This window comes from Primulina eburnea, chromosome 1 (genome assembly GCF_022965805.1).
Source record: "Primulina eburnea isolate SZY01 chromosome 1, ASM2296580v1, whole genome shotgun sequence".
Lineage (NCBI taxonomy): Eukaryota > Viridiplantae > Streptophyta > Magnoliopsida > Lamiales > Gesneriaceae > Primulina > Primulina eburnea.
Window position 1 is genome coordinate 31,980,896 of NC_133101.1, and position 26,397 is coordinate 32,007,292.

Here is a 26,397-nt window from a genome sequence, read left to right on the forward strand (position 1 = left end):
TGCCATGTGTCAAGCCAAAGGTGGCATTCTCGCATGCAGCACCGCGGGTGCGGTCTTCTTGCACCGCGGGTGCGCTCATGCTTCGGCAGCCCTTTCATTTTCTGAAATTCATCGACCACCGTGGGTGCGGTCTCTGCAAGACCGCGGGTGCGGTGATGCTACGGCCAAACTTCATACTTCTGAATAATACACTGCGGGTGCGGTCTTGTCTGAGGCGCAGGTGCGTTATGGCTTCGGCCATTCTTTCAAAAATTCTCATTTTTATGTCATGCATTCTCACCTCTTCAAATCTACATCAATGACAACTGATAATTCTCGAGCCTTACACATATAACTCAAAGCAACTCATATACAATTCAGTAATCGATTCTGATACAATTTGACGGCATAACAGCGTAATTCTCGATATACCGGTAATACTAACAAGTCGAACATCAATATATCTATATCACTAACTCATAACACAAGCAGATACATCTCATAACATTAATATGTTTCTTAAACTCATCACATATATGCTGTAATTCCATAATAAGTGTATACGATACCATTCTTTCGATCCGATTTCCAATTATAACCTCATAATCATCACAAGAACATCTAATAATAATCATATCTGATTTCTCTCAACATCTTAACTTCAAAACAGGTTAGAAATGAACAATACTTACATCCTTAGATAGATCTTGATATAAGGAGTAAGAATCTCAACTCGGAATATAATTCGGATGGCTAAATCTTGAGAAATCTAACTTCAAAGCCTTGAAGAAATTTGAAGGATTCTCAGAGCTCTCTCTCGGTCTTCAGCTTTCTGAAATGGAAGGAATTGAAGACACCTCTCTTATATGCATGGCAAAGGACAAGTGTTATTATTTTCAAGCAACACGCATTGACCGCGGGTGCGATAGCTCAAGGAGCGCGGGTGCGCTGTGCTCTCGGCCCCAATTTCATTTTCTGAAATTCGACGACCGCGGGAGCGGTCTTGGTTGCACCGTGGGTGCGGTCTTGCTTCGAATAAAATTTCCTATCCTACTGGACATCGACCGCGGGTGCGGTCCTTCTAGCACCGCGGGTGCGGTGTGGCTTCGGCCTCACCTTCACAAATTCACATTTTTATGACCGCGGGTGCACTCCTTTTCTAAGTGCGGGTGCGGTCTATCTTGTACTCAAAACTCTAATTTCTCGTGCATTTCCTCCCCTCATTCCATGTCATGCATTCTCATATCTTTGAGTCTCATATTAATGAAGACTAATGAATCTCGAGCCTTACACAAGTAGTAGAAAACAACAATTTTGTGCCAATTTTAGCCCATAAAGTATTCCAAAAGTAACTCAAGAATTTAACATCGCGACCAGATGAAAGGGGATCGGTTACGGTGACCGGAAGCGCAACGGAAGTTTAAAAATCGAATTTTTAACAAGAAATTTCGGCCACCCCTTATAATGTGTAGCAAATACAATAAAACACAAAATGACATTCATAGTGTGTTTAGAATTTTACCTATCAATCACAAGGATTGATGAATGGCTCCAACTAAGGTGTAAACACCTTAGCTCTTCAATGGTAGAAACTATCTTCAAGCTTCCTTTGAGCACTCCTTGCTCAACTATTAAGCCCACCACCAACTAGGTAGATCCCCTCTTAATTTGCACTAGAAAACTAAGAGGATTTTTCAATGAGAATTATTTTCTTTCCTCAACACTTTAAGAAGAAAAATGAGAGAAAAATGGAGGAGAGAACCCTTGCAAATTTTCGGCCCTTGCATATCCAAAAAATGGGAGAGGAAGACTTGTCTTGGTCTTGCAAAAAGCAAAAAGCAAAAGTAGCATGCCAAGCCTTGATGTTTGAAAAAGTTGTCTCCAACTCTTCACCTCCCATGCATGCATATATTATATGATTTTTAACAAATTAAAAACCCATGGACATAATTTAATTATCTCAAACATTTTGAGATTAATTAAACATTACTTGAATTTACTCAAGTCCACTAGTTAAATAATTTATTTAAATTGAGCTCTACAAGGCTCAATATGATTTAATTAATTCAACACTTGAATTAATTTAATTATTTGGACTCTACTAGGTCCACTAGTTTTTAATTAATTCAACACTTGAATTAATTTAATTTAGTCCATAATAATGTTTATGAAAATCACAATTTTCAAATACATTATTCACTTGGCCAACTTTTAATTTAGGAACACTTCCATAAATTAAAAGTTACATTTCTCTCATAGAAGTCATACTTCTATTTTTCTTTACGCTTATAAACTCATTTATAAGCCGTTCAACACATTGAACTAATTTCTCCTTTATAGAAGTCACACTTCTAATTTTCCTTACGCTTATAAACTCATTTATAAGCCGTTCAACACATTGAACTATTTCTCTTCTCAACGGGATCTAGAAAGCTAGTACTTGTGTGTCCCTCAATGGTTCATTGATACAACTAGCCGCGGGTTCACATCTCTATGTGATTCAGACTAAACATGTCCTTATATGAGCATACCCCAATTGCTCCATTCTTATTTATCAACACCTTGATAACAAGAACGTCAGAACTCAAGTCTGATTGTACCCAACCAATCATGTTAAACGTCTAGCAGCATCGCTTACATGATTCCCTAGGTATCAAATGATAGTGCCTGCAAGAACCATTCAATTATGGTTAGCGTACAGTATGGTCCCTTCAACTCATATATCCCGATCGATTCGATAACCATTGGTTTATCGAGAGTTGTCAATGAATCGATACTCTGTGTCATGTCGTAGTTGCATCGATGGTGTAATCTATGAAACCCCTTTCATAATTACCACCATACTCTGATCAGAGATTTCAACCTACATACACATGAGAACACATAGGATATCCATACCCGAAGGTAAGCGGTGAATCCCCGACTACAATGCATCGACTCCTATATGTTTCGACAAAACACCCAACCTTGCCACCTGATGACCCCTTGAGAGTCGGTAAACAAGTCAAAGTGTAATGCTAGCACATAGAGTCTCAATGTTGTCCCGGGTCATAACGACTAATGGTGTACAAATATAAACCAGGACGTTTCCACTCGATAAGTGAGAACAACTTGGAAAGTCCTTTATGAAGGGTTGTTCAGTGCACTCTACCAGGAGCACCTATCTGCATGCTCGGACATCACAATGTCCCCTACCAATGAAACATGGTACTCACATCGCAGATACTAGTCTCGAACTCTAGCGGCCTATATCCTTCTTAGCGGCGGCTGAATCGACTAGGAACTATTTAGAATATACAGTATTCCAAATATGAGTTTCATGATACTCATCATATGAGCTTCTCATATTCTTTCTACTATTTGTATATTCAAGGGCTTAATCTATGCAACTAGCATGGGTATACAGATAAATATTTGCCAAAACAATAATTTCAAATATTATTAAAATAAAGATTGCTCATACATAGAGTTTCATTGTGAACAATAGGCCAAAACTTGGCTCGACGGGCACCTACTCTAACACCAGAATCAATAGTCCTAGGCATGCTATGCAACCTAACGACTTCTCTAAAGAACAAATCCGCAATGTTTGAAGCATCATCGGTTTTATGACAAGCTATAAAATCTGCCATCTTAGAGAATCTATCCACAACAACTAAAATAGAATCCCTCCCCTTCTTAGTCCTAGTCAACCCCAAAATAAAGTCCACAGAAATGTCAATCCAAGTTTTTTTTAAGAATAACACGCAAAAGTGTTCCCAAAGTTCTACTGACAACTTCAGTTTTTCCATCCGTTTGAGGATGACAAGTAGTAGAAAACAACAATTTTGTGCCATTTTTAGCCCATAAATTCTTCCAAAAGTAACTCAAAAATTTAACATCGCGACCAGAAACAATAGTCCTAGGCATGCCATCCAACCTAACGACTTCTCTAAAGAACAAATCCGCAATGTTTGAAGCATCATCGGTTTTATGACAAGCTATAAAATGTGCCATATTAGAGAATCAATCCATAACAACAAAAATAGAATCCCTCCCCTTCTTAGTCCTAGGCAACACCAAAATAAAGTCAATAGAAATGTCAATTCAAGTTCTTTTTAAGAATAGCACTGATGCGATCATGGAAGCGTTGCATGGGTCTATGATGTTCAAGGAGGCACTACAGGGAGTAATGAGCAGGCATGAAGGGGTCGTGATGCATGGGAGTATGTTGGAAGGCCAAAGGAATATGATTCAAGCATTAATTTCATCAACCGAGTCTTCACGGACCTTGACACGGACCTGCACACGGGGTCCGTGCTCTATACAGCCTGAGATGCCCATTGACAGTGTCTACACGGACCCGACGACGGACCCAGGCACGGGATCGTGCCCTATTACATTGGCGAAGACAGTGTCTACACGGACCCGTACACGGAGGTGAGCACGGGGTCCATGTCCCTTGTTTCCAGCTGAAGTTTATACCCGAGTGTACACGGACCCGGACACGGAGGGCTACACGGGGTCCGTGTCCTAGAGTTTTGGGCGAGAAAAATTACCTTCTTTAGAGTTTTATTTTGTTAGGAAACTAGATTTTAGTAATCTTTTTGATATGTAAACCATATTGGATGAATTTTTACACACAATACACATATTATTTTGAGTTTTATCAAACTTGTGAGATTTTTCTATCAACTTTTCAAGGCTTTAGCTTTGTTAAATCAAATCAAACTTATCAAAGTTTATAACTTTGTGGCGTTTGTCGATCGTGCTTGTGCGGATTGTCGTAGGAGTCGTTCTTCGAAGGTTCGTATCAAATTTCGATTGTTATCCTCGTGTTTATTTGTTGTTAAACTTTTATATTTTAGAGGTGAATAACACATCAATTACTTGATTCAAAAGATCGGGAAAACACACGAGTCTTATTATTGTAATTAAATAGAGGGTACGATTGCGTTTTAATCGTGTTTGCTATTTATTCGTATCGAGATTCACATCAAGCACGCAAAAGTGTTCCCAAAGTTCTATTGACAACTTCAGTTTGTCCATCCGTTTGAGGATGACAAGTAGTAAAAAATAACAATTTTGTGCCAAGTTTAGCCCATAAAGTATTTGTGGGGACCCGGGCTCTAACTCAATTCTTTTGGGATTTATTGGATCTTTGCTCGAAAATGTGGGTCAAAATTTTGCTTTTAACATTAATTCAATTGTATAATTAAAGCATAACATGTCTTTATAATAATTAAACAACATCATGTACATACAAGTCTTTTTAGTACAATCATACGCTAGTGTTTAAATACCAACTACAAACATAAGTAGTCCAAGTCTAATAAGCAAACACTAGAAATCTTCAACGCCCGAGATCTCCAGGCTATCATCAATCTCTCATCTAGCTCGAGACCCAGATCCTGCCCCACCTGTTGCCATGCACACATACAGACACGACAACAGCCGGATAACTCCGGTGAGAACAAATCCCAGTATAAAACATGGATGCATGCAATGTAATTAAATCAAGTACAAAAGCATTGCATATATCAATTAACATGAATTATAATCTTAGACATGTAAAAGATTACAAATCTGTATTCAAACTCTGATTCTTGACTCGATTCATTTCTACTCTAGGGATCCCGGTGTGAATAAGACGGTCTGTCACCTACACGACCACTCGGGGTGACGGTACGTCTTATTCCTAGACTTCGGTCAACTCTGTATCGAGGGTCTACACATAGAGCAACTCTACTACTATGCGTCGATACACCGAAACGTCTAGTTTTGGCCGATCTGCCAATATCTCCTATCTCAGGACTCGAATATAAATCAATAAACAATACATTACATAATCAAATGTAATAATAATAATCTAGTATGTGATTTAGGGAAACTCGTATCAAATCTGAATCGAGTTGTGCAATCCCGTGACCACATGAATTATACCTTTCTTGTCGATCAATTTGTCACAATCTCGAATCAGCTGCCAACTCTGTCAAATCTAGTCTGAAATAACAATGTAACAATGTATTCTATCAAGACCTAACTCATATCAAGTTTTGCACAAGTCAATACTCACTCATACTCAACCTCGGTAACAATCAACGGCATAACGACATATTTCTTGGTACCGATCAACTCAATCTCAACATAACAATATCATAATCACTCTCAATAACTCATAATCTCATCCAACACAATTATGTATACTGAAATCTGCAAAATCTCTATACATTACATGCTGGAAAATCGAGACCATCACGTACAACATCCATAATTCGATCCGGTAGCGAATATACAATGCTCATAATCTCAAGAATACATATCTTCAACAAAATCATAATTTCTCCAACACATATATTTCGAAACATACTGGAAATGAACAATACTTACATCCTTTGCTAGCTCTTGTTGCAAGGATCACAAATCCGGGCTCGGAATTAAAATCAAATGAACAAATCTTGCACAATATAATTTCTAGGCTATGAAAACTTGAGGATTCTTGGGGAGGAACTCTCGGTTCTGCTGATGGAGGAATGAAGAAGTGAAGTGTCAATTCAACATATATATATATATCATGCCATGTGTCAAGTTGAGAAACAAAGGTGGCAATTCGCATGCAGCACCGCGGGTGCGGTCACCCCAGCACCGCGGGTGCGCTCATGTTTCGGCAGGATTTTATTTTTGAACATTCCTCGACCGCGGGTGCGGTCATGTTCTTACCGCGGGTGCGGTGTGGCTTCGGCACAAACTTCACAATTCTGATTTAAATGACCGCGGGTGCGGTTCTTGTCTGAGGCGCGGGTGCGGTATGGCTTCGGCCATTTTTTCAAAAATTCTCATTTTTATGTCATGCATTCTTACCTCTTCAAATCTAACATCAATGACAACTGATAATTCTCGAGCCTTACATTTCTCCCCCTCTTAGACAGGAGTTTGTCCTCGAACTCGTAGGCAAACAATCATGCAATCATATACAAAACAGTATAATCAAAATTGAAAGGAAGACTCACATCATATGAATAGCTCGGGATATCTCTGCGTCATATCAGACTCTGTCTCCCAAGTTTCTTCCTCGATGCCATGACGACTCCATTGAATCTTTACAAGCGGAATGGTCTTGGTTCTAAGCTGTTTCTCCTTCCGATCAAGAATCTGTATCGGTCTTTCAACATAGCTCAGAGTCTGATCTAACTCGGCTTCGTCAAGCTGAATAACATGAGAATCATCTGGCATATATCTACGCAACATCGATACATGAAAAACGTTATGTATACCACACAATGAAGGAGGAAGAGCAAGTCTGTAAGCTCGATCGCCAATCTTCTCAAGGATCTCATACGGACCGACGTATCTAGGAGACAACTTTCCACGTTTTCCAAATCTGACAACGCCTCTGAAAGGTGAAATCTTTAAAAATACTCCGTCTCCCTGCTCAAATACCAACGGTCTGCGTCTGACATTGGCGTACTTCGCTTGCCTATCCTGCGCTGCCTTCATTCTTTTCTGAATGATCTTCACTTTCTCGGTCATCTCACGAATCATATCAGGCCCCAACTCTGGTACCTCAGAGATATCATCTCAGTACAACGGAGATCTGCACTTCTTTCCGTATAAAGCTTCGAACGGTGCCATCTCAATGCTAGTCTGATAGCTGTTGTTGTATGAAAATTCACACAAAGGCAATGAATCTTGCCAAATAGTACCAAAATCTAGTACTACAGCTCTCAGCATGTCTTCTAAAGTCTGGATAGTCCGCTCTGACTGTCCGTCTGTCTGAGGATGATAAACAGTGCTAAGGTGTAAAGTCGTACCTAGAGCCTGCTGCAAACTGTGCCAAAAGTGAGAAGTGAATAGTGGATCACGATCTGATACGATCGACTTCGGTACACCGTGCAATCTAACGGCCTCTCTGACATACAACTCTGCCATCTGATCGTGTCGATAGGTCATTCTGTACGGAATAAAGCACGCTGATTTGGTCAGTCTGTCAATCACAACCCAAATCGCGTCACAGCCCCGCGAAGATCGAGGTAACTTCGTCACGAAATCCATGGAAATGTGATCCCATTTCCATTCAGGAATAGATAAACTCTGAAGTAAACCTCCGGGCTTCTTTCTTTCTGCCTTCACCTGCTGGCAATTCAGGCATTTAGACACAAAGTCTGCAATGTCGGTCTTCATCTGTTTCCACCAGAATTGTGTCTTCAGATCATTGTACATCTTCCTGCCACCAAGATGAATGCTGAACCGACTACATGTTAGAGTAGGTGCCCGTCGAGCCAAGGGTTGGCCGAGTGTTCACAATGAAACTCTATGTATAAGCAATCTTTATTTTAATAATATTTGAATTTATTAATTTGGCGCATCTTTATCTTTATACCCATGCTAGTTGCATAGATAAAGACCTTGAATATACAAATAGTAGAAAGAATATGAGATGCTCATATGATGAGTATCATGAAACTCATATTTGTAATACTGTATATTCTAAACGGTTCCTAGTCGATTCAGCCGCCACTAAGAAGGATATAGGCCGCTCGAGTTAGAGACTAGTATCTGCGATGTGAGTACCATGTTTCATTGGTAGGGGACATTGTGATGTCCGAACATGCAGATAGGTGCTCCTTGTAGAGTGTACTGAACAACCCTCCATAAAAGGACTTTCCAAGTGGTTCTCACTTATCGAGTGGAAAAGTCCTGGTTTATGGTTGTACAGAATTAGTCCTTATGACCCGGGACAACATTGAGACTATATGTGCTAGCGTTTCACTTTGACTTGTTTACCGACTCTTATGGGGTCATCAGGTGGCAAGGTTGGGTGTTACGGCGAAACATATAGGAGTCGATGCATTGTAGTCGGGGATTCACCGCTTACCTACGGGTATGGATATCCTATGTGTTTTTCATGTATGTGTGGGTTGAAATCTCTGATCAGAGTATGGTGGTAATTATGAAAGGGGTTTCATAGATTACACCATCGATGCAACCACAACATGATACATAGTATCGATTCATTGACAACTCTCGATAAACCAATAGTTGTCGAATCGGTCGGGATATATGAGTTGAAGGGACCGTACTGTACGCTAACCATAATTGAATGGTTCTTGCAGGCACTATCATGTGATACCTAGGGAATCACGTAAGCGATGCTGCTAGGCGTTTAACGTGATTGGATGGGTACTATCAGACTTGAGTTCTGACGTTCTTACTATCAAGGAGTTGATAAGTAAGAATGGAGCAATTGGGGTATGCTCGAATAAGGACATGTTTAGTCCGAATCACATAGAGATGTGAACCCACGGCTAGTTGTATCAATGAACCATTGAGGGCCACACAAGTACTGGCTTTGTAAATCCCGATGAGAAGTAAAATAGTTCAATGTGTTGAACGGCTTATAAATGTGTTTATAAGCGTAAAGAAAAATAGAAGTATGACTTCTAAGAGAGAAATATAAATTTTAATTTATGGAAGTGTTCCTAAGATTAAAATTTGGCCAAGTAAATAATGTAGTTGAAAATTGTGATTTTCATAAACATTATTGTGGACTAAATTAAATTAATTCAAGTGTTGAATTAATTAAACACTAGTTGACCTAGTAGAGTCCAAATAATTTAAAATAATTCAAGTGTTGAAATAATAATATTGAGTCTTGTAGAGCTCAATTAAAATAATTATTTAACTAGTGGGACTTGAATAAATTCAAGTAGTATTTAATTAATCTCAAATATGTTTGAGATAATTAAAATTTAGTCCATGGTTTTTAATGTGTTAAAAACCATATTATATACATGACATGCAAGGGTTTGCATGCTTGGGAGGTGAAAAAACTTTGAATACTTTTTAATAAAATAATGCATGGCATGGGGATCAACTTTTTTCACTTTTCCCACACCCAAGTCTAGACTTCACTCCCTCATTCCTCACCTTGTCTTGGCCGAAATTCTTGGTGTTCTCTCTCAAATATTTTCTTCATTGTGTTCTTCAATTTGTTGGAGAAACAAAATCTTCTCATTGAAAAATCCTCTTGATTTTCTAGTGCAAATCAAGAGGGGGTTTTACCTAGCTTGTGGTGGGCTTGATTTAGGAGCAAGGAGGAGAAGCTTGTAGATTTTTCTTCCTAAGAAGAGCTTTGTTGTTCACAACAAAGTTGGTGCAAACATCAACCTCAAGAGGTTGATAGGTAATATCTCATAAACATCCTATGTATGATTTATTCTTGTTTGAAATGTAAATATTGCACAAACCAAGGGTGGCCGAAATTTAAGCATGAAATTTAAATATTTTGACTTCCGTTGCGCTTCCGGCCACCGTAACCGGTCCGCTTTCAAGTGGTATCCGAGCTAAGGTTACGGTTTTTGTGTTATATTTACGTAATATTGTATTGAGATCGATTTCTAACCGCTTGAGAAATATTTTTGCAAGGAAATTCAAAGGGCCGAAAATTTGAAGAAACAAAAAAAAAAATATTTTTCGGGCAGCCGAGGGGCTGCCCGAGGGGGCTGCCCGAAAATTTCGGGCAGCCGAGGGGCAGCCCAAGGGGCTGCCCGAAATACTACTTTTTAAAATAAAAAAAAAAAATTGTGTGTTGCCGGAATCCGGCGACGGAGCTCCGGCGACGGCGATGACGGCTAGGGTTTCCAAAAGTGTTTTGGAGAATCTTAGTGTCATGGGCCTTGAGATGTTGGGCCATTGGATGGACAACATAATTTGTGAAATTTAAATGGGCCAAAATATTTTTGGTGAAAAATGGTTTTTGGGCCCTTAAGTTTAAATTTACAATTGTTGCACATATTTTCTCATAAAATAAATAGTTGAAGTGGGACTTTAATTACTTATAGTAAATTGTGATTTACAAGAAATTCGATTATAAATAAATTAATTTGAAAGTAGACAAAGGTGTTTGTATACTTTGTTAATTTAATTTATAATTGTGGCGGTTAGTGATTGGATCAAGATATATAATATTGGATCCATTAATTATAGTGATAATTAATTGATGGTGTATGATATGTGATATTATGCATGAAGGATGATCAAAAGCCCAAGCCCAATTTGCTAGGTGTATGCTAGGATATTTGTGTTGAATGATTGTAATAATTATCAATTTAAAGTAGGCTTGGTTTATGGCCCGTTCCCACCCCATGAGATGTATCCCTATGTGCCATGGATATTTAATTGTAAATATTAGAATAGTGGAAGATCAAGATTGGAAGATGGTGGCCTTGGTGATTATGAAGATCGAAGACATGTAATATTGGATGCTAATGTAATAATGTAGTTGCATTTGCATCCCGTGCATTTACCCTAGGATTGGACCTAGGCCCGTGTTTAGCTCACACGGGCCATTAGTTTTGGGGCAATTGATCATCCTTGTACTGTTTTCTATTTATAATATATGCATGATATGTTATAAATAATGAGTATGTGCGTTATTATTATGATAATAACAAAGTTGCATGAATCCGGCAAACATACGATCAAACATGGCGAGCTTTTAAAATAAAATTAATGATGAGACCTTTCAAAATTAAAAAACCCTCATTTTGAATAAGATTCAAAATTAATATCAAGTCCGAAAAGGGGAATTATAAATTTGTTTCTAATTTCCTTGTCTTCCATCGACAATGGATGCATGATGAACGCTACCCGTACTCGGGGCTCGGCTCATATTATTGAGGGGGCCCTGGGTGCCGGAAAGCTGTGACATCCATTGACATAGTGATGTAAACTACGTGGAACTCCCATGATTTCGGCTCATATTATTGAGGGAACTCATGGCGACCGTCCTATTAAGGTTCAACATCGATGGGTAAGGCTTGACACGTGAAGATGAACGACGTCATATTATTGGGTCCTAATCAAACGTGAGACAAAAGTTTACGTAGAGGGTTGCATTGTGATGCAATTAGGAAACTACCTTTTAGGAATTGTGATTGGCTGATATTATTCGGGATCACAATTCGCTAATTGGACCTTACGTACCTTCTGAGGAAAGTGTTTTCCGTTTTCACTAGAGGTTAGTGAAAATGTCAAAACAGTGGGAGCAAATATTTATGAAGTAAAAGTCCAAACTTCATATCTTACTAAATATTTAAATTAGTCATCAACATTTATCTGTTTTTACTTTTCAGTACAAATCGACAATGTCTTCGATGCGCAATTCGATATCTGTAATACTCGACAAACACATATTAACTGGACCTAATTACCTCACTTGGCTAAGAAATTTGAAAATAGTCTTGAATTCGGAAAGGGTAACATATACACTGACTCAGTCGCCCCCTGTTGAGGCTCCGACTGACTACCTGAGGAATTGCAGGCTTACAAGGAATGGTGTGACCATGACTTGATAGCCAGGTGTTATATGCTGACTTCTATGAATGATGAGCTGCAGAGGCGTTTTGAGGGTGCAAAGAGTGCTGCTGACATTCATTTGCACCTCAAGGAGCTCTTTGGGGAGCCAACGCGTCCTCTTAGGCATGCTACCGTCAAGGAGCTGATCACTTTGCGCATGCGAGATGGGGCCTCGGTCCATGAGCATGGCCTAAAGGTGATCGGGCTCGTGGACAAGCTCGTTGGCATGGATATGATCTTGCCTTCGGAGTTGACCACCGACGTATTGCTGTTATCGCTGCCTAGCTCATTTGATCCTTTTGTGGTGAACTTCAACATGAACAAGATGGAACCGACCCTTGAGGAGTTGGTGAACATGCTTGTTACCTTTGAGTCCACTATCAAGAAAGAGAAGTCGGTTCTTTATGTGGGTTCTTCATCTGGTACGAAGATTGATCCACATGGGAATGGAAAGAAGAGTTCTTTCCAACGTCCCAAGAAGAACGTGCCCTTGATGAGGCAATCTCCGAATCCCGTTGAGGCAGCCAGACCAGTTTAGGCTGACAAGACTGGTGATGTTTGTCATCACTGCAAGAAGCCTGGACATTGGAAGCGAAATTGCAAGGAATATCTGGCCCAGAAAAGTTCTGGAAATGGTATGTTCTAAATTTAAGTAAACATTTCAATTAACTCTACTTCTTGGGTATTGGATACCTAATGTGGATCACATCTCTGTAATGTGTTGCAGGAGATGGGAAGAAGTTAGAGGATTAGAGAAGGTGAGACCTTCTTGGGAATGGCAATGGAGCAAGAGTTGCTGCCAAGACCTTAAGAGATGTTTACTTATTTTTGAATAGTGATTTTAAGTTATTTTAAGAGATGTTTTGTTTGTACCGAATTTGTTTAAAAACATTGTTTCCATTTCTATGCTGATAAAAATGGATATTCTTGTTTATTTTGCAAAGGTGTTTGCAACATTTACATGAATGAATGTTTGATTGGTACTGGTAAACTTGAAAACGATCTCTATAACTTAAAATTAAAAGATATTCCACTAAATGTCCATTCAAAGGCAGACACCATATGAGATATGGATGGGTAATCCTCCCAAATATTCTTATCTTAGAATATGGGGGTGCCCTGCTTATGAAGCAGGTAGTGGGAGATAAATTGGATAGTTGATCCATTTTATGCTACTTTGTGGGATATCCAATGAATTCAATTGGATACTACTTCTATCATCCCCAAGAAACAAAAGTGTTTGTTTCTAGAAATGCGACCTTTTTGGAAAAAGATTTTCTATTGGATAGAAAAAGGGAGATGATAGAACTCGAAGAGGTTCGAGAGAAACCCGCAATTATAGAACCCACACCCGATGAGCCAAGAGAGGAGATACAAGCTCCTAGCAGATACGAGAAAGTCTCGAGACCACCTATGAGGTATGGTCAACTTCTTGAAGAGGGCCATGATGAGCCTAACCATGTATGTGATCCAAGGACCTTCAAGGAAGCATTATCTGATGCCGATTCATCCAAGTGGCTTGAAGCAATGGAATCTGAGTTGAATTCCATGCATTTGAACCAAGTGTAGGATCTTGTGGATCCACCTGAGGGAACTGTTCCCACAGGGACTTGGGACGGATGGGAAGGTATTGACCTTCAAGGCGCGATTGGTGGCAAAAGGATGTACTCAAAGACAAGGAGTTGACTTTGAGGAAACCTTTTCCCAGTCGCAATGTTCAAGTCCATAAGGATTTTGCTTGCCATAGCTGCATGGTATGACTATGAGATATGGCAGATGGATGTTAAGACAGTCTTTCTTAATGGGGATTTTAAGAAAGTGATTTACATGTCTCAACCTGAAGGGTTTACATCTGTCGGAAGTGAGCATTTGGTATGCAAACTTCAGAGATCTATTTATGGTCTAAAGCAGGCATCAAGGAGTTGGAACCTTAGATTCGATAGTACAATCAAAGAGTTTGATTTACTAAGAATCCTGAGGGACCCTATGTGTATAAGAAGGTCGGTGGGAGTGTTGTGACATTCCTGGTGTTGTATGTTGATGACATTATACTCATTGGGAATGATGTAGGAATGTTGCAATCAACTAAGATATGGTTAGCAAGTAAGTTCTCGATGTAGGACTTGGGTGAAGCATCTTTTGTATTGGGATACAGATCTATAGAGATAGATCGAAAAGATGGCTTGGTCTCACCCAGTCCACATACATGATACCATCGTGAAGCGGTTCTCGATGGATGAGTCCATGAGAGGACATCTACCAATGTGTCATGGCGTGTCCCTATCCAAGTCTGTCTCCCAAGACAGATGCAGAGATAGTGGCGATGACACGCATTCCGTATGCTTCGGCAATTGGTAACATCATGTATGGGATGATATCTACACGTCCTGACGTGGCGTTTGCACTATGTGTAGTGAAAAGATATCAATCGAACCCTGGTCTTCCACACTGGAAAGCTGTGAAAGACATTCTCAAGTAGTTGAGAAGGACCAATAAGTTGTTCTTGGTCTATGGGGTGGAGAACTGAAATTGGAAGGCTATACCGACTCTAGCTTCCAAAGTGGTATCGATAACTCGAAGTCAACCTCTAGGTTTGTATTCATGCTCAATGGTGCTGCTGTCTCTTGGAAGAGTTCCAAGCAAGACAATACTGCGGATTCCAGCACAGAGGCCGAATACATTGCTGCATCGGATGCAGCAAGGGAGGCTGTTTGGATAAGGAATTTCGTCCAAAAATTGGGCGTCATTCCTAATAGAGTTGCTCCTGTCCCGGTGTTGTGTGACAACACGGGAGCTATAGCTCAAGCAAAGGAGCCTAGGTCTCATCAGAAATCCAAACTAGTATTGAAAAAGTACCACATCCTTGGAGAGATTGTGGAAAGAAGAGAAGTGTCTATTGACAAAGTCGGCTCCGCAGATTATGTTGTTGATCCACTAATTAGGCCTTTACCTGGACCATTATTCGACAAGCATCGCGAATCAATGGGTTTTAAGCATATGGGTAGTTGGCTCTAGTGCAAGTGGGAGATTGTTAGAGTAGGTGCCCGTCGAGCCAAGTGTTGGCCGAGTGTTCACAATGAAACTCTATGTATAAGCAATCTTTATTTTAATAATATTTGAATTTATTAATTTGGCGCATCTTTATCTTTATACCCATGCTAGTTGCATAGATAAAGACCTTGAATATACAAATAGTAGAAAGAATATGAGATGCTCATATGATGAGTATCATGAAACTCATATTTGTAATACTGTATATTCTAAACGGTTCCTAGTCGATTCAGCCGCCACTAAGAAGGTTATAGGCCGCTCGAGTTAGAGACTAGTATCTGCGATGTGAGTACCATGTTTCATTGGTAGGGGACATTGTGATGTCCGAACATGCAGATAGGTGCTCCTTGTAGAGTGTACTGAACAACCCTCCATAAAAGGACTTTCCAAGTGGTTCTCACTTACCGAGTGGAAAAGCCCTGGTTTATGGTTGTACAGAATTAGTCCTTATGACCCGGGACAACATTGAGACTCTATGTGCTAGCGTTTCACTTTAACTTGTTTACCGACTCTTAAGGGATCATCAGGTGGCAAGGTTGGGTGTTACTGGCGAAACATATAGGAGTCGATGCATTGTAGTCGAGGATTCACCGCTTACCTACGGGTATGGATATCCTATGTGTTTTTCATGTATGTGTGGGTTGAAATCTCTGATCAGAGTATGGTGGTAATTATGAAAGGGGTTTCATAGATTACACCATCGATGCAACCACAACATGACACATAGTATCGATTCATTGACAACTCTCGATAAACCAATAGTTGTCGAATCGGTCGGGATATATGAGTTGAAGGGACCGTACTGTACGCTAACCATAATTGAATGGTTCTTGCAGGCACTAGCATGTGATACCTAGGGAATCACGTAAGCGATGCTGCTAGACGTTTAACGTGATTGGATGGGTACTATCAGACTTGAGTTCTGACGTTCTTACTAACAAGGAGTTGATAAGTAAGAATGGAGCAATTGGGGTATGCTCGAATAAGGACATTTTTAGTCCGAATCACATAGAGATGTGAACCCACGGCTAGTTGTATCAATGAACCATTGAGGGCCACACAAGTACTGGCTTTGTAAATCCCGATGAGATGTAAAATAGTTCAATGTGTTGAACGGCTTATAAATGTGTTTATAAGCGTAAAGAAAAATAGAAGTATGACTTCTAAGAGAGAAATATAAATTTTAATTTATGGAAGTGTTCCTAAGATTAAAATTTGGCCAAGTAAATAATGTAGTTGAAAATTGTGATTTTCATAAACATTATTGTGGACTAAATTAAATTAATTCAAGTGTTGAATTAATTAAACACTAGTTGACCTAGTAGAGTCCAAATAATTTAAAATAATTCAAGTGTTGAATTAATAATATTGAGTCTTGTAGAGCTCAATTAAAATAATTATTTAACTAGTGGGACTTGAATAAATTCAAGTAGTATTTAATTAATCTCAAATATGTTTGAGATAATTAAATTTAGTCCATGGTTTTTAATGTGTTAAAAACCATATTATATACATGACATGCAAGGGTTTGCATGCTTAGGAGGTGAAGAGACTTTGAATACTTTTTAATAAAATAATGCATGGCATGGGGATCAACTTTTTTCACTTTTCCCACACCCAAGTCTAGACTTCACTCCCTCATTCCTCACCTTGTCTTGGCCGAAATTCTTGGTGTTCTCTCTCAAATATTTTCTTCATTGTGTTCTTCAATTTGTTGAAGAAACAAAATCTTCTCATTGAAAAATCCTCTTGATTTTCTAGTGCAAATCAAGAGGGGTTTTTACATAGCTTGTGGTGGGCTTGATTTAGGAGCAAGGAGGAGAAGCTTGTATATTTTTCTTCCTAAGAAGAGCTTTGTTGTTCACAACAAAGTTGGTGCAAACATCAACCTCAAGAGGTTGATAGGTAATATCTCCTAAACATCCTATGTATGATTTATTCTTGTTTGAAATGTAAATATTGCACAAACCAAGGGTGGCCGAAATTTAAGCATGAAAATTTAAATATTTTGACTTCCGTTGCGCTTCCGGCCACCGTAACCGGTCCGCTTTCACTACAGTGTGCCTCTGCCATGATCTGTCGTCTCAAATCGGGAACATCTGGCACTACTAGGCGGTTATTCACATACAGAACAGAATCTCTAACCTGATACTCTGATATATGACCAGCTCTGACCATATCAATCGATTTCTGAATGCTCGGATCAGTTCTCTGTGCCTCTTTGACCCTCAAAATCAAATTTGACTCAATCTGAATCATAGCAAGTCGCAACGGTCTACTCTCTGTATCAAATGTCAATCCAGACAAACAACAATCTTTTACTAAATTCGATACACCTACTGTCGACAAGGAAAGAGCACATACCTTTCGACTCAAGGCATCTGCCGCGGCATTCGATTTCCCTGGATAGTACTTGATCTCGCAATCAAAATCTTTCAGCAGATCAAGCCATCGTCGCTGCCTCATGTTCAACTCTGACTGAGAAAAGAGGTACTTCAGGCTCTTATGATCTGAGTAGATTTCAAATTTCTCGCCATATAAATAATGACGCCAGATCTTCAAGGCAAAAACAATCACCGCCAATTCAAGATCATGAATCGGATAACGAGTTTCGTGCGGCTTCAGCTGTCTAGAGGCGTACGCTATCACGTGCCCTCGCTGCATAAGAACACATCCAATCCTCTGTGTGATGCGTCACAATATATAACAAACTCACCTGTACCTGAAAGAATCGTCAAGACAGGCGCACTAGTCAGCCTCTTCTTCAACTCCACAAAACTGGCTTCACAATCTTCGGACCACACAAATGGCATGTTCTTTTGTGTCAACTGGGTGATAGGTTTCGCTATACTGGAGAAATCTCGGATGAAACGACGATAATACCCGGCTAGACCCATGAAACTGCGTATCTCCGGCACAGAAGTTGGTCTTGGCCAACTGATCACAGCCTCAACTTTACTCGGATCTACCGCAATACCATCTCCAGATATAATGTGCCCCAAAAAAACTACCTGTTTCAGCCAAAATTCGCACTTGGACAATTTGGCGTATAACTGTTCTTTTCTCAAAGTCCGCAATACAATCCTCAGATGATCTGCATGTTCAGTCAGACTTTTCGAATACACCAAAATATCATCAATAAACACAATCACAAAATCGTCTAAATATCTCTGAAAGATACGGTTCATCAAACTCATAAATACCGCTGGTGCATTCGTCAAACCGAAAGGCATCACAACAAACTCATAATGTCCATACCTGGTTCGGAATGCAGTCTTCGGAATATCAACGTCTCTAACTCTGAGCTGATGATACCCTGATCTCAAATCAATCTTCGAGTATACAGAAGATCCCTGTAACTGATCAAATAAATCATCGATGCGCGGCAAAGGATACTTGTTCTTCACTGTTGCCTTGTTCAATTGTCTGTAATCAATACATAACCGCATCGAACCATCTTTCTTTCTAACGAAAAGCACCGGAGCACCCCAAGGTGATACACTCGGTCTGATGTACCCCTTGGACAGAAGATCTTCTAACTGCGCTTTCAATTCTTTCAACTCTATCGGTGCCATCTTATACGGAGCTCTCGAAATAGGAACACTGCCTGGCACAAGATCTATGCTAAAATCTACCTCTCGAACTGGAGGCAACCCTGGAATCTCATCTGGGAACACGTCTGCAAACTCGCAAACCACTGGCAGATCTGCCAATGCTGGGCTCGACTTCAGTAGGTCTACTGAATATACCAGAAAGCCCTCTGCTCCTCTCTGAAGCAATCTACTCATAGTCAGAGCAGATACTAAAGGAATCCGAGATCTGGAACCCTTGCCGTAGAATTTCCACTCATCTGTCATGTCGGGTCTGAATCTGACAATCTTGTGGAAACAATCTACAGTGGCCCTGTACTTGATCAACATGTCTATACCAACTATACAGTCAAAATCAGCTAAACCAAGTACTATACAATCTAGATCAATCTCATGCCCCTCAAACTGAAGCATACAATGTCTAACAGTAGTCACAGATATTAAGCCACTTCCCAACGGAGATGTAATAGACACTACAGTAGACATCGACTCAACAGGCAAGGAATGTCTCAATGCAAAATGTTCAGATATAAATGTATGTGATGCACCTGTGTCTATCAACACATATGCAGGATAACCGCAAAGAAAACAGTTACCTGCAATGACGTCATCCGGTGCCTCTTGCGCCTGCTCCTCTGTCAGCGCAAATACCCTAGCCTGCTATCTGGGAGGTTGACTCACTGTCTGACTACCTCCTGGTCTTTGCTGGGTCTGGGCCGATGGTGGCTGGAAAGAGTGTACAGAGGATGCCTGTCTCTCCATCTGTGACACTGGTGCTGATGACCCTGTACTCTGGTATCGTTGTGCACCTCTCTGGGGACAAACTCTGGCAAAGTGTCCCGGTTGCCTACAGATGTTGCAGCGTCCCATAACTCCTTGACACTGCTCCGTGGAATGTCGCCCTCCGCACGAACTACAGTATACGCCACTGTAATCTGAACCCTGACCTCTCTATCTTGATCCACTCGAACTCGATGAACTACTCCCGGATTTCTTAAACTGCTTGCCCTTAGCCTTCAAAAATTCCTTCTTGCCACTACTACTAGATCCACTATCGAAGCGAGGAGGAGGTGGTGGAAACTGAGTGGTAGGCTATGGCGGTCTCTGCCCCTGAGCACCGTAAGAAGCGCCTCGCTGCCTGATCAGGCCAGCCTCTGCTCCCTTAGCTCTGTTCAGTGCCTCTGAAAAAGTATTAGGCCGCCCTGTGTTCACCAAAGTAAAGACATCCGGATTCAACCCATTGATGAACTGATCGGCCACTGCCTCGTCGTTCCCTGCCACATGCGGTGCAAATCGTAGCAATGCAGAAAATTTGGCAACATACTCCTCGATGTTCCACTGTCCCTGCCTCAGATTCGCAAATTCAGCCCCTTTATCTTTTCGGTAGGAGACGGGGAAGAAGCGCTGATAGAACTCATCTTTGAAAACTTTCCACGTAATGTCAATGCCTCGGTGCTCCAAGGCTCTCTTCGCAGTCAACCACCAGCTTTTTGCAACCTCTTGCAGCTGATGCCCTACCAATTTCACATGTCGCTCATCAGTATATGCCAAAGACTCAAACAACATCTCGATATCATCAAGCCAGCTCTCGCACTCTACTGCAATCTCTGTGCCCTTTAGGGTAGGCGGATGGAAAGACTGAAACCTCTTCAATAAGGTCTCCATCGGCGTAGCGGTAACATCCATCTGTGCACCTGATGTGCTACCCTGCTCTGGCTGTGGTACACGTCTAGGCGGCATAAATCTGATTATCAAAATGATTAGTACAAAATCAATATCATCTGTCTCAGCCCTCCTCTGATCATAACCTCTGATCGAGAATCGGTTCTGATTCAGGCTTGACAAGTATATGCTGTAAATCAATTCAGATAATACAACAACATACAATAAGGAAAGCAATAAATCATGCTAGCATCTCAAAAGCAAGGAAGATGACTCGATCTACCCCGCTCATTCTATTCTATCTCAGTCTACAGAACCTACTGCTCTGATACCACCTGTTGTGGGGACCCGGGCTCTAACTCAATTCTTTTGGGATTTATTGGATCTTTGCTCGAAAATGTGGGTCAAAATTTTGCTTTTAACATTAATTCAATTGTATAATTAAAGCATAACATGTCTTTATAATAATTAAACAACATCATGTACATACAAGTCTGTTTAGTACAATCATACGCTAGTGTTTAAATACCAACTACAAACATAAGTAGTCCAAGTCTAATAAGCAAACACTAGAAATCTTCAACGCCCGAGATCTCCACGCTATCATCAATCTCTCATCTAGCTCGAGACCCAGATCCTGCCCCACCTGTTGCCATGCACACATACAGACACGAAAACAGCCGGATAACTCCGGTGAGAACAAATCCCAGTATAAAACATGGATGCATGCAATGTAATTAAATCAAGTACAAAAGCATGGCATATATCAATTAACATGAATTATAATCTAAGACATGTAAAAGAATACAAATCTGTATTCAAACTCTGATTCTTGACTCGATTCATTTCTACTCTAGGGATCCCGGTGTGAATAAGACGGTCTGTCACCTACCCAACCACTCGGGGTGACGGTACGTCTTATTCCTAGACTTCGGTCAACTCTGTATCGAGGGTCTACACATAGAGCAACTCTACTACTATACGTCGATACACTGAAACGTCTAGTTTTGGCCGATCTGCCAATATCTCCTATCTCAGGACTCGAATATAAATCAATAAACAATACATTACATAATCAAATGTAATAATAATCTAGTATGTGATTTAGGGAAACTCGTATCAAATCTGAATCGAGTTGTGCAATCCCGTGACCACATGAATTATACCTTTCTTGTCGATCAATTTGTCACAATCTCGAATCAGCTGCCAACTCTATCAAATCTAGTGTGAAATAACAATGTAACAATGTATTCTATCAAGACCTAACTCATGTACAAGTTTTGCACAAGTCAATACTCACTCATACTCAACCTCGGTAACAATCAACGTCATAACGACATATTTCTTGGTACCGATCAACTCAATCTCAACATAACAATATCATAATCACTCCCAATAACTCATAATCTCATCCAACACAATTATGTATACTGAAATCTGCAAAATCTCTATACATTACATGCTGGAAAAATCGAGACCATCACGTACAACATCCATAATTTGATCCGGTAGCGAATATACAATGCTCATAATCTCAAGAATACATATCTTCAACAAAATCATAATTTCTCCAACACATATATTTTGAAACATGCTGGAAATGAACAATACTTACATTCTTTGCTAGCTCTTGTTGCAAGGATCACAAATCCGGGCTCGGAATTAAAATCAAATGAACAAATCTTGCACAATATAATTTCTAGGCTATGAAAACTTGAGGAATCTTGGGGAGGAACTCTCGGTTCTGCTGATGGAGAAATGAAGAAGTGAAGTGTCAATTCAACATATATATATATCATGCCATGTGTCAAGTTGAGAAACAAAGGTGGCACTTCGCATACAGCACCGCGGGTGCGGTCACCCCAGCACCGCGGGTGCGCTCATGTTTCGGCAGGATTTTATTTTTGAACATTCCTCGGCCGCGGGTGCGGTCATGTTCTTACCGCGGGTGCGGTGTGGCTTCGGCACAAACTTCACAATTCTGATTTAAATGACCGCGGGTGCGGTTCTTGTCTGAGGCGCGGGTGCGGTATCGCTTCGGCCATTTTTTCAAAAATTCTCATTTTTATGTCATGCATTCTTACCTCTTCAAATCTAACATCAATGACAACTGATAATTCTCGAGCCTTACAGTATTCCAAAAGTAACTCAAGAATTTAACATCGCGACCAGAATCAATAGTCCTAGGCATGCCATGCAACCTAACGACTTCTCTAAAGAACAAATCCGCAATGTTTGAATCAACATCGGTTTTATGACAAGCTATAAAATGTGCCATCTTTGAGATTCTATCAACAACAACAAAAATAGAATCCCTCCGCTTCTTAGTCCTAGCAACCCCAAAATAAAGTCCAAAGAAATGTCAATCCAAGTTCTTTTTAAGAATAGCACGCAAAAGTGTTCCCAAATTTCTATTGACAACTTCAGTTTGTCCATCCGTTTGAGGATGACAAGTAGTAGAAAACAACAATTTTGTGCCATGTTTAGCCCATAAAGTCTTCCAAAAGTAACTCAAGAGTTTAACATCGTGACCAGAAACAATAGTCCTAGGCATGCCATGCAACCTAACGACTTCTCTAAAGAACAAATCCGCAATGTTTGAAGCATAATCAGTTTTATGATAAGCTATAAAATGTGCCATCTTAAAGAATCTATCCACAACAACAAAAATAGAATCCCTCCCCTTATTAGTCTTAGGCAACCCCAAAATAAAGCCAATAGAAATGTCAATCCAAGTTATTTTTAATAATAGCACGCAAAAGTGTTCCCAAAGTTCTATTGACAACTTCAGTTTGACCATCAGTTTGAGGATGACAAGTAGTAGAAAACAACAATTTTTTGCCAAGTTTAGCCCATAAAGTATTCCAAAAGTAACTCAAGAATTTAACATCGCGACCAGAATCAATAGTCCTAGGCATGCCATGCAACCTAACGACTTCTCTAAAGAACAAATCCGCAATGTTTGAAGCATCATCGGTTTTATGACAAGCTATAAAATGTGCCATCTTAGAAAATCAATCCACAACAACAAAAATAGAATCCCTCCCCTTCTTAGTCCTAGGCAACCCCAAAATAAAGTACATAGAAATGTGAATCCAAGTTCTTTTTAAGAATAGCACGCAAAAGTGTTCCCAAAGTTCTATTGACAACTTCAGTTTGTCCATCCGTTTGAGGATGACAAGTAGTAGAAAACAACAATTTTGTGCCAAGTTTAGCACATAAAGTCTTAAAAAAGTAACTCAAGAATTTAACATCGCGACCAGAAACAATAGTCCTAGGCATGCCATGCAACCTAGCGACTTCTCTAAAGAACAAATCCGCCATGTTTGAAGCATCATCGGTTTTATGACAAGCTATAAAATGTGCCATCTTAGAGAATCTATCCACAACAACAAAAATAGAATCCCTCCCCTTCTTAGTCCTAGGCAACCCCAAAATAAAGCCAATAGAAATGTAAATTCAAGTTCTTTTTAAGAATAGCACGCAAAAGTATTCCCAAAGTTCTATTGACAACTTCATTTTGTCCATCCGTTTGAGGATGACAAGTAGTAGATAACAACAATTTTGTGCCATGTTTAGCATATAAAGTCTTCCAAAAGTAACTCAAGAATTTAACATCGCGACCAGAAACAATAGTCCTAGGCATGCCATGCAACCTAGCGACTTCTCTAAAGAACAAATCCGCCATGTTTGAAGCATCATCGGTTTTATGACAAGCTATAAAATGTGCCATCTTAGAGAATCTATCCACGACAACAAAAATAGAATTCCTCCCCTTCTTAGTCCTAGGCAACCCCAAAATAAAGTCCATAAAATATCAATCCAAGTTATTTTTAAGAATAGCACGCAAAAGTGTTCCCAAAGTTCTATTGACAACTTCAGTTTGTTCATCAGTTTGAGGATGACAAGTAGTAGAAAACAACAATTTTGTGCCAAGTTTAGCCCATAAAGTATACCAAAAGTAACTCAAGAATTTAACATCGCGACCAGAAACAATAGTCCTAGGCATGCCATGCAACCTAACGACTTCTCTAAAGAACAAATCCGCAATGTTTGAAGCATCATCGGTTTTATGACAAGCAATAAAATATGCCATCTTAGAGAATCTATCCACAACAACGAAAATAGAATTCCTCCCCTTCTTAGTCCTAGGCAACCCAAAATAAAGTCCATAGAAATGTAAGGCTCGAAGATTTAGTTATCATAATCAGATGGATTTGTTGATAATTAAGATGATTGTAGATGTATTTTATTGAATTTAAAAAGAAGGCAAAATGTACAAAAGGAATGTAAAAACTCGAAGCATGGCGCACATGCGCGAAGGCATGCGCGCAGCGTAGCGCGAGGCGTCCAGTAGCCTCGGCGCATATGCGCGAGGTATTGCGCGCATATGCGCGGCACCGCCAGTAGCGCTAGCACATATGCGCGGGGAGAGTTGGCGCATATGCGCGAGGAGTGAAATGGCTAAGCTGCCGAAACCCGTAGGTCTCGCGCATATGCGCGAGTAGTGTCCGCGCATATGCGCGAGACGTGTGCGTCAAAGGAGTTGCCATGTGTATTGAATCATGCAATATATATATAGATTGGCTTAGTTTTCCTTCATTCAGCAGAGAGAGATCCGAGAATTCTGAAGAAGAACTTCCAACTTTCGTCAAGGCTTTGAATTGTGATTTTTCAAGATTTAACCACCCAAACTTTAATCCGACTTCGGTTTTGAACTCCTCTCCGTATTTGCTACAAAGTGATGTAAGTATTGTTAAATTCCAGTATGGTTTGAGAATTACATATTGGGGAAATGTTGATATGCTTATATATATGTGTTCTTGAGAGGATGGTTAACGTAGAAACGCAACCGGATCGAAGAACGGATGTCATATGCAATTGTTACAATTTTTATAACATGTTTAGAACTAAATATGCAGATTTTGGGTACTATGACATGTTTTGGATGAATATTGTATTGGATTATGATTGAGAATAAGATAGTGTTGACATCTGTTGAGAATTTGATTGACCGGTATCGAGAATTACGTCGTTATGCCGTCAAATTGTATCGAGATCACGTAGTGACTTGGATATGTGTTGATTTAGATTAGAGATTGATAGATTGTATATCAACATTTTCATTTCAGATTCAGTTTGGCGACCGTGACAGTGATTGTGCGACGAAAGGTATAGTACATGTTTTGTTTGGGGAATCACGACTCAAATGAGATCACATTTGAGTTTCCCAACCAAAATCACATACTTGTTTTATTGTTCATACCTTGATATGATTATGATTGTTATAGATTGGTTTATAGAACTTGTATGCAGATCTTGCTATGCTTTGTTTACAGATCGTGTAGCATTGCATATGCTTGTTTGCAGAGTTTGTATTCATGCATTAAGATAGGGCAGTCTGGAGATCAGGCAGACTACTAGATGTTCGGCGATATCTCAGCTTAGGGGAAGATCACCGCCCCTTTGTAGACGTGGATACAGATCAGGCCGAAGTCTAGGAATAAGACGTACAACACCTCGATTCGTAGGGTAGGTGACAGCCAGTGACGTCTTATTCACAACGGGATCCCTAGAGTTCTAGTCGAGTCGAGTCTAGACATGATTAGATTCACATTGCATGATTTTATATGAATGACATTCATATCAGCATGTTTCATGTTTAGATTGTTTATATGCATGTTACATGTTTATACTGGGATTTGTTCTCACCGGTTTTCCGGCTGTTGTTATGTCTGTATGTGTGCATAACAACAGGTGGGGCAGGATCTGGGTCGAG